Genomic DNA, 8,527 nt, shown 5'->3' on the forward strand with positions numbered 1-8,527 from the left:
CCATTTTCACTATGTAGGTTTTATTAGTAACTCACCTCCTCTTCTGTCATTTATGATAAATAATGTTTATCGACGTTCGTTTCCATCAGCGAAATAAAGTGTCAAACAGCCCATCGGTATTTGCCCATTTTCTTTGCCCGTTTCACGTGATGTGCTTTTTATGTTACATGCCTGATTAAAAATTTAAACATTGTCACCATCAGTGTTAAAATATCCTGCCAGCGTATCTCTAATTATGCTTATTCTGTCTGCTCCAAGCAGGGACTGACATTTCTGGGGCAGGATCTGGCTGGCGATAAGCTGCACAGCAACTATCCAAAAGCTGCTTCTTTAAAAAAAGAAGAGATTCTTGCTTTTACAAAATCTTAGTCAACATATTGAATGGTAGCAACTGCTATGGAAACATGGACTTCTGCTACTGTCAGTTGACGGGCAACAGGGCTTTCCTTTGTGTATTACTGACACTTAAGAACATAATAAATTTCTTCTGGGATCAGATCAATCTCCATTTAGCTAATATTCTGTTTCCAGCATCAGAAAGTCAAATGCCTCCAGAAGGGGTCATAAGCAAGGCACAAAGAAGTAATCCAACTTCTAGTATTCAAAGGTATACTTGTTCTACACCTGGAGGCTCCATGTAGGTTTACCAATGTCTAATTGGCCATTACAGCTATCTTCCTTAGACATCTATAATGTCAGATTGCAAGGAGCATGTTAATCCACACCAGGAAAATAATTTTATTTATTATTACTATTATTTATTAAATGCGTAGATCCATAGATCTCAGGGCAGTTCACAGCATAGAAACAGAAAATAAAAACACCAAGTACATAATAAAAACAAGAACAAGAACATAGCAAACCCATAACACCCCCTTCCACAAACACATGGAAAAGGACATTGAATGTTAATCAGCCAAAGGCCTGGTTGAAGAGGGAAGTTTTTGCCTGGTGCCTAAAGATGTACAATGAAGGCGCCCAGCAAGCCTCCCTGGGGAGAGAATTCCACAAGAACCACTGCAGAAAAGAATAAGGAAGTATTTCTGAAAGTTGCCAGAACCATATGACTTCCAATTTGGACCACATCCAGTCCATCTATGGAAAGGTTTTCCCTCACACCTCCTTATTGGGCAGTTAATTGAACCAAGGTAGCTGCAATAACTTTTAAGACAGTAATCTTTAAAGCTATATCACCTACATTGGTTCAGTTAATTGCCCAATAGAAAATGGGATTGATTTCCAGTAGAAAAAAATAAGAAGTTGCCCATGCCTCTCCATGTTATTCAAATGGATCCACAATGGTAAAGAAAGGATTTGGGAGTCATAAAGGCTGAATTCCAAAATATTAAGTCTAATATTTTAAAAACATTGAACTCATTAAGCTCAGTGGCTGGTACTGCCCTCTGAATAAATATGTGTATTTACTTGCTCTGTATATGACTCAGCATCCCAGTTCTTAGAGCAGGAGTGGGAAACATGTGTCCCTCCAGATGTTGTCATCCAGATGTTCTCACAACAACCTCACGCTCTCCCAGAATGGTCAATGATATTGGGAGCTGCAGACCAACAATATTTGGAGGGGCACAGATTCCCCCCTCCCAACCGTGGACGACAGACAAAGATGACCATCGTTAAAAGCAAATTATTTCTGTAGCAGTGTTACAAAATGTTAGTTCAATGGAGACAGCGAGGAGGGAGTCAAGATACAGAGTATGTGACTGATGCTAAGGGATACTCTCTGTTTATGCCATTCAGGTTTTGTTTTTTTGTAAATCATTCCAACGGCTCATCCATGTGAAAACCGTAATTCTGTCAAGGTCAGGGAGTCACAGAAATTTCCTGAAAAATCACTTTCATTTCAGCAGGTAAATAAAGACTCGTTCTTCACAGCATCCTAAGTAGGCATACCCTAGAACAGTTAAATTATGAATACAGCACATATGTTCCATATCATATCATTTACGGCACACTTTAGCATAGAAAGAATGCTTTGGAGAGAATGGTGGAATCATTCACTAAATGCATTTCAATAACGTAATTTAGTTCATTAAAGTCACCCCATTTACAGTAAATCAAGATCATCATCGGCATTGCAGACAGTATACAGTTGTTTGTTTGAATAGTTAAGCTAGGCAAGTCAATTTCTTCTGAAGGTCAAGGACGCCGTTGTTTCCATTTTCTGTTATAAAAAAGATACAGCTTGTATCATAAGATAATAGAGTATCATCTCAACATAATCAAACAACACCCCCCTTTCCCAACCCCTGGTTGGTTATGTAATAAAACTGTCACTGTAAAATATATTTAAATATTAAAAACTAGTTGCATAAAACATTTCTCCAACAGAGCCTCTCTCTTTTTTTTTCTTTTTTGCAACAAAGTGCACAAACTAGTAACTTTGAAAGGATTTGTTTCTGCAATTTCACACTCCATAGTAAGGATACAGATTGCTTCTTATTTTTACAACCAATTGCTTGGCCCACATAAATGTTGTTATAAAAAGGATATTTTCTTTTCCTTTGTAAGATGTTCATTCTATGATTTTTTTTACTTTCCGTACCCACATCTTATTCACACAACAACCTTGTGAGGAAGACAGAGACAGGTCATGGCTGGCTAAGGTTGTACTTGTGATTTGCAACTGACTGGGGAAGTGGACTCAGGTTTCCCTACTTCTAGAATAACGCTCTAAATACTAAACTACACTGGGGCAGGAGGTTGTTCCGCACTTAAAATCACTTCCACTGCTGCTATTTACTGGGGAAGGGAAAACTTCATATGGATAATTTGAAGTCACTGTCGTCATCGTCATCATCCCCCCACACGGAACAAATAGCAAATTTTAATTGGGAAAGCAGGTTTACCCCTCACCCTGTACCACTCACTGTCATAATTTGAACTGCACGCCTCACCTTCCCTGCTATTTATTTTTCTTTCAAAGACATGATAGATCCTCATCATGGATCTTCAACACCATGTCAAACATTCTCCTAAGTCACAGGGGATTTAAGACACAATTCTTCAACAGTGATTTCCTTGGCCTAGTTGTTCCCAGCTGATAGCTTGATATTCACCAGTAACTGGCGTCTTGTGGATAGGAAAGTTGTTCAATGAAGGTTCACACATTACATAGAAACACAAGTGGCTTGAGGAAAATGCAGAATCATGGATTTTACTCATGTGGAGAACCATGAATCCCGGTGGTCTTTGGAACGCCCAGATTTCACTGCAGCTGAGAAAAGAGGAGTAAGAAATTCATTGTGTAAATAAAGTGGAAGCACACACAAAGAGTCTTTTACACCAAGGTGCAGTGGCAAATAATAAGGGCATAGGTAAGGTGTGATATAAATCACCCAAAGTTTCTCAGCACCCGGGAAGTATGAGATTCTCATCTCAATCATTCTCATTTTTATTAGTACTCAGTGACATTATGCTTTCCCCCAGTATTTTAAATAATGTCTTTATAACAAATCTTCACTTTATATCCTAAGATACAGAACTGTACTATATGCACAGAACTGAAGATGTCAATAATTTTTAAAGCAGTTTTTGTTGCCCAATATTTTTTTTAAAAAAACTCTTACTTTCTTGGATAGTTTTCAAACAATATGGGATGGCGACTGGGACATTTTAGCCTTTGGGGCATCCCCCCACCCTGGTTCCTGCAGAGGGTCATCCATTTAAGTTCAGACAAGGGCATTAGTCATTCTCTGATCAGAACAGCTATTGGCACCATTATTTAGCACCTCTTTACTGGGGCTGAATTTATTTCTCCTCAGTAGATAAACACCTCACCCCTGCTAATTAGAGACTCCACACGATATCCCTGAATAAAGTCAAAAAGGGAAGCTTGGCTTTTAACATTTTGTTCAGCCATGGACTGATTAGTCTAAGGAGACAAACAGTCTTTCAGCCTCAATCTCTCATTTTATAAAAGCTGAGCAATAATTTATTCCCTCACAGATTATTTTGAAGAGACAGGTTATAATGCACTTTACACATTATGCATGTTGATATTAGAAATGATGAATAATATTTAATTTGCACCTGAAAAAACCAGACAGTATTTCCAAGCTTTTTATATCAGTATGTATTGTGCCCAAACTCTTTTCCCTTCTTCCAGTGGAGATGGACTTGTGTCCTTCAAGTGGGATGGGTAGGACTAGCTCCTTTTAAATACAGTACATTGTCTGGTGAGTATTTTAGTGTGGATGTTGTTTCTTGCTGTTTTCATATGCTTTTAATGTCTTTGTTCCTTTGTTTTTCCTGTGGAAGTCACTTAGAGGCATTTGAGTGCAAAAAAGTGACTGATAAATAAATATCCCTCCACAGAATAAACTTGACTAACAGGGATGCAAAAAGGCCACACTTCCTGAAATCTGCCCACCCGCCTGCTTTCACAAAGCGGAGGTGAAGGGAGCCATTTGCATTCAAAATGAGCCAGGCTGGTGCCCCCAGAGCAGTGTATACCAGACACTAACACCACTGAGGACCTGCTAATCGGTTGCTCTTTTCACACATCATTGAGGCTTAGTAGTCAGGAACCGGTAGGCTTCAACAGTTGCAGGGCAGAGCCCAGCACTGGTTTACTCATGCTAATGATATCTCAGAGATGTCCGCTCCTTTAAAGAGAGAGAGAGAGAGGGAGAGAGAGAGAGAGAGAGAGAGAGAGAGAGAGAGAGAGAGAGAGAGAGAAATGTCCGCTCCACTCCAAGGATGTTGTTTCTGCTGAGACCACACAGCAGCCTCATCAAAGAACCATCCAAAACAATAAAATCTACCCTGCCAATTGTGAATACCATGACTTTAGCCCTTTACTAAATGGTCTCCTTTACTAGACAGCCAATTATGGTGCTGGAGGAGACTCTTGAGAGTCCCATGGACTGCAAGAAGATCAAACCTATCCATTCTGAAGGAAATCAGCCCTGAGTGTTCACTGGAAGGACAGATCCTGAAGCTGAGGCTCCAGTACTTTGGCCACCTCATGAGATGAGAAGACTCCCTGGAAAAGACCCTGATCCTGGGAAAGATTGAGGGCACAAGGAGAAGGGGACGACAGAGGACGAGATGGTTGGACAGTGTTCGCGAAGCTACAAACATGAGTCTTACCAAATTGCGGGAGGCAGTGGAAGACAGAAGTGCCTGGCGTGCTCTGTTCCATGGGGTCACAAAGAGTCGGACACGACTAAACAACAACAAAACAGTATTGTTAGGTTTAAAAACACAATCCTCTGAAAAGTTGGTCTGCTCAAGTTTCACTGGGTTGCATTCAACTACCTTTCACTCAGATAAGTCCCACTGATATTAATGAACTTTAGTTATGGCTATTGATTTCAGCTCTGGGTAGAAGTTAGTTGAATACAACCCCCACTGAAATTACACCTGGAGTAAGAATAATGCCCACAGTTCCCACAAGTGACTGACGTTATTCGGCCTGGCTTTTGGTGGGAAGGGATAAGGGTACACAGGAAAATATGAAGATGCCTAATGCTGAATCAGAACATTAGCCTATCAAGCTCTGTACTGTCTGCACTTAGTAGCAACAGCTCTGAGGCAGGACATTTTCCCAGTCCTACTGGGAGATGCCAGAGATTGCCAGAGACCTACATTGGCCCCCAGTATCTTTCCAAGCACAATTCAAAGTGTTGGTGCTGTCCTTTAAAGCCCTAAACGGCCTCAGCTCAGTATACCTGAAGGAGCGTCTCCACCCCATCGTCCAACCCAGACACTGAGGTCCAGCTCCAAGGGCCTTCTGGCAGTTCCCTCACTGCAAGAAGTGAAGCTGCAGGGAACCAGGCAGAGGGCCTTCTCAGTAGTGGGACGCTGTCCTGTCAAATGTCAAGGAAATAAACAACTATCTGACTTTTAGAAGACACCTGAAGGCAGCCCTGTTTAGGGAAGTTTTTAATGTTTGATGTTGTTGCTTTTTTATTATTGTTATTCTGCTGGAAGCCGCCCAGAGTGGCTGGGGAAACCCAGCCAGATGGGTGGGATATAAATAATAAATTATTATTATTATTATTATTATTATTATTATTATTGAACCTGTGACCTTCTGCATCTACCACTGAGGTACAGTGCACGTACTGTGCTGCCCTTGCAGTGGTTGACTGTATGTCCAGTCTACCACAAGTCAAGATTTCCTCTACATCCTTTCTATACATCTGAATAACTGATCCTTACACAAAACATATTGTGTATTTATTGTCCTTCTTAGATGTATATCTGTTACTAATCGAAAGCATTGGACCTTTGGTTTGGACAAAATAATGCTCAGGCCCTAGAGGTCATTTATTTTAAAATTATGCAGGCTGAGACTAATGACTTCTAAGCCTGGCCCTGCAACCTGGGTGCGCACTTCTTGGCATGGCTATGAACTCGCCACACATCACCCTTATTTTGCTGTGGTACATATAGAGCGGACATGATAAGAGTGGTTGGAAGTGCAAACAAGGTCAACATTGTAAGGTGCTTTAGCAAATGAAAGTACTCACCTGAAGTATTAAAAGAAATAATTGTGACAATTGTTTTCCATGGTTGTTTTAAAAATGGGAAGTTAGAGAATGAGAAACTTGCCAGGCAGCAGGGCTATTGAAGAGAACACTGACAGCAGGGAACACACGTGAGACCAATAAGCTTCCTCTGGGCATGCACAAAGGCCACAGATGGCAGCTAAATCTCTTTGTAATAGGCTCTCTGGCCACAGCTGTCCCAGGAGTGACAGCTTGCAAGGAAATGGTCCTGGTAGAGATGATCCTGGCCACTGATGAAATCCTGGCAGTGCACACCAAGGCAGAAATGCCAAAGTTTCTGAAAGGCTGGATTGTTTGCTGGTGGCAGGAATGGGGGGTTAGCACCACAAAAGATTAGACTGGAGTATAACTGAGGCTCCACATGCCTTGCAGGATTCCAAGACCAACAGCCTGCAGCGCCTTGCAGGAAAAGCAAAAAGAAGAGGTAGAAGTGAGCTTCCGCCTGACATGGCGCTCAGTCAACACAGCCCATTGCCTAGAATTCACTCATCAGACTAAGCAAATCCCAGCATTCTAGTAGACCAAAGGTCAGTGATGTGGGTCAGTCTCGAGTTCTATCACTTGACATGAGGTCAAGTCAGGTTCTCATGTTCTATGGTATAAAACAGGAGCAGGGGAGCTGTAGACCTCCAGCTCCCATCATCCTTGACTATGAGCCATACTGGCTGAGACTGATGGGATCTGGAGTCCATCAACATCTAGAGGGTCACATCACACTGGGCATAAGGTGATGGACGGGAATAGACATAGTGGAGATAAGAGTCCACGTGAAATTGCAGTGATTTCAGTTATACCTACTTGCAGTGCAAGTTTGAAGGGGTTCTGAGCAAAGAGCCCCATACTGGATCTCCCCGTTCTATCAGCGGGCACTGGAAGGCTTACCAGATGGTGATGGTGAGCATTGGAGGCAAAGGTGGCAGTGCTCCAAACAGCAGCAGATGGGCAGATCTAGATGCCATTTAAATTTCCCACAATGCCCCACAGCAGCACTACATCCGTGGCTTTGTGAGAAGCCACCTAGACTGGCCTACTAGTGTTACTCGGATGGGGGGGGGGGGAATGTTTACAGCAGGACTCACAACAAGTACCAGTAGTAGGCCCTGCCAGGCCTCTGGAGCTCCAGCAGTTGCCTAAGGATGGCAGGTGCTGATGTTGACCTGGCCTGCTTGCATGCATAACCCTATGGTTTCGCAAAAATGCTGTCCCATGGATATTGTTGTTGTTGTTGTTTAGTCATTTAGTTGTGTCCGACTCTTCGTGACCCCATGGACCAGAGCACGTCAGGCACTTCTGTCTTCTCCCATGGATATACGTACATTCCCTAAAATCCTGCCCACCTGTATCCTAGGCTTGCTTAAGCCAACTGCCTGGGTCCCTGGGTGCCCAAGCACCCACAAAATTCCCCATGAAGGGACCGGGTACCATCAAATTTTGGTGCCTGAGCCATGCATTCTGCATGGCACCCTCGGCCCCGGGAACCCATGGTCAAGGGGTCAAGTTGGCGCTCCTGCTCCGCACCATCCCCAGTTCCTTCCTTTTTGGATGGATGAATTGTGCCTGGATTCAGGTGTTACCAAGAAGTTCGACCTTTAAACTTGGTGTTTCAAGATGCAGATCTCTCAGGTGCAAAGATGGGATAAGCTTGCGGCCAAGCCTGACCTTGCATTTACTGTACTTACCTTTCGGATCCTGGTCTTGTAATGGCTATGGATAACTCAGTCATCTGTACCACTAATTGGATAGACTAGATTAAATTAGATTATTAGATTAGATTAGATTAGATTAGATTAGATTAGATTAGATACTAGGTGTGTTAATAGGATACTGTTATTTTGTTACAATGTCCATAGAGACAAGTAAGGTACTACCCCAGAAGTCTGTTTACAATCTGGAAATTTTACCATTGTGTTATATATAACAAGGGGAGAGGATGTTGTGCTTGGGTGGTAGTCATAGATTGCTCTCTGTGGTGGATACACTGTGAATCATCACCC

At 42.3% G+C, this 8,527-nt stretch overlaps 1 long non-coding RNA gene across 1 annotated transcript; it reads right to left on the reverse strand.

Moving 5' to 3' along the window:
* Positions 1-793: 793 nt before the first annotated feature.
* Positions 794-6,635, reverse strand: LOC308480413. The gene is made up of 3 exons (XR_013988090.1): positions 6,495-6,635; positions 3,075-3,232; positions 794-2,179 (listed from the first exon to the last, which is right to left on the reverse strand). It is a non-coding gene; the product is annotated as an uncharacterized lncRNA (long non-coding RNA).
* Between the last annotated feature and the right edge of the window lie 1,892 nt (positions 6,636-8,527).

Source organism: Podarcis pityusensis, assembly GCF_964106645.2.
Source record: "Podarcis pityusensis genome assembly, chromosome: 6".
NCBI lineage: Eukaryota > Metazoa > Chordata > Lepidosauria > Squamata > Lacertidae > Podarcis > Podarcis pityusensis.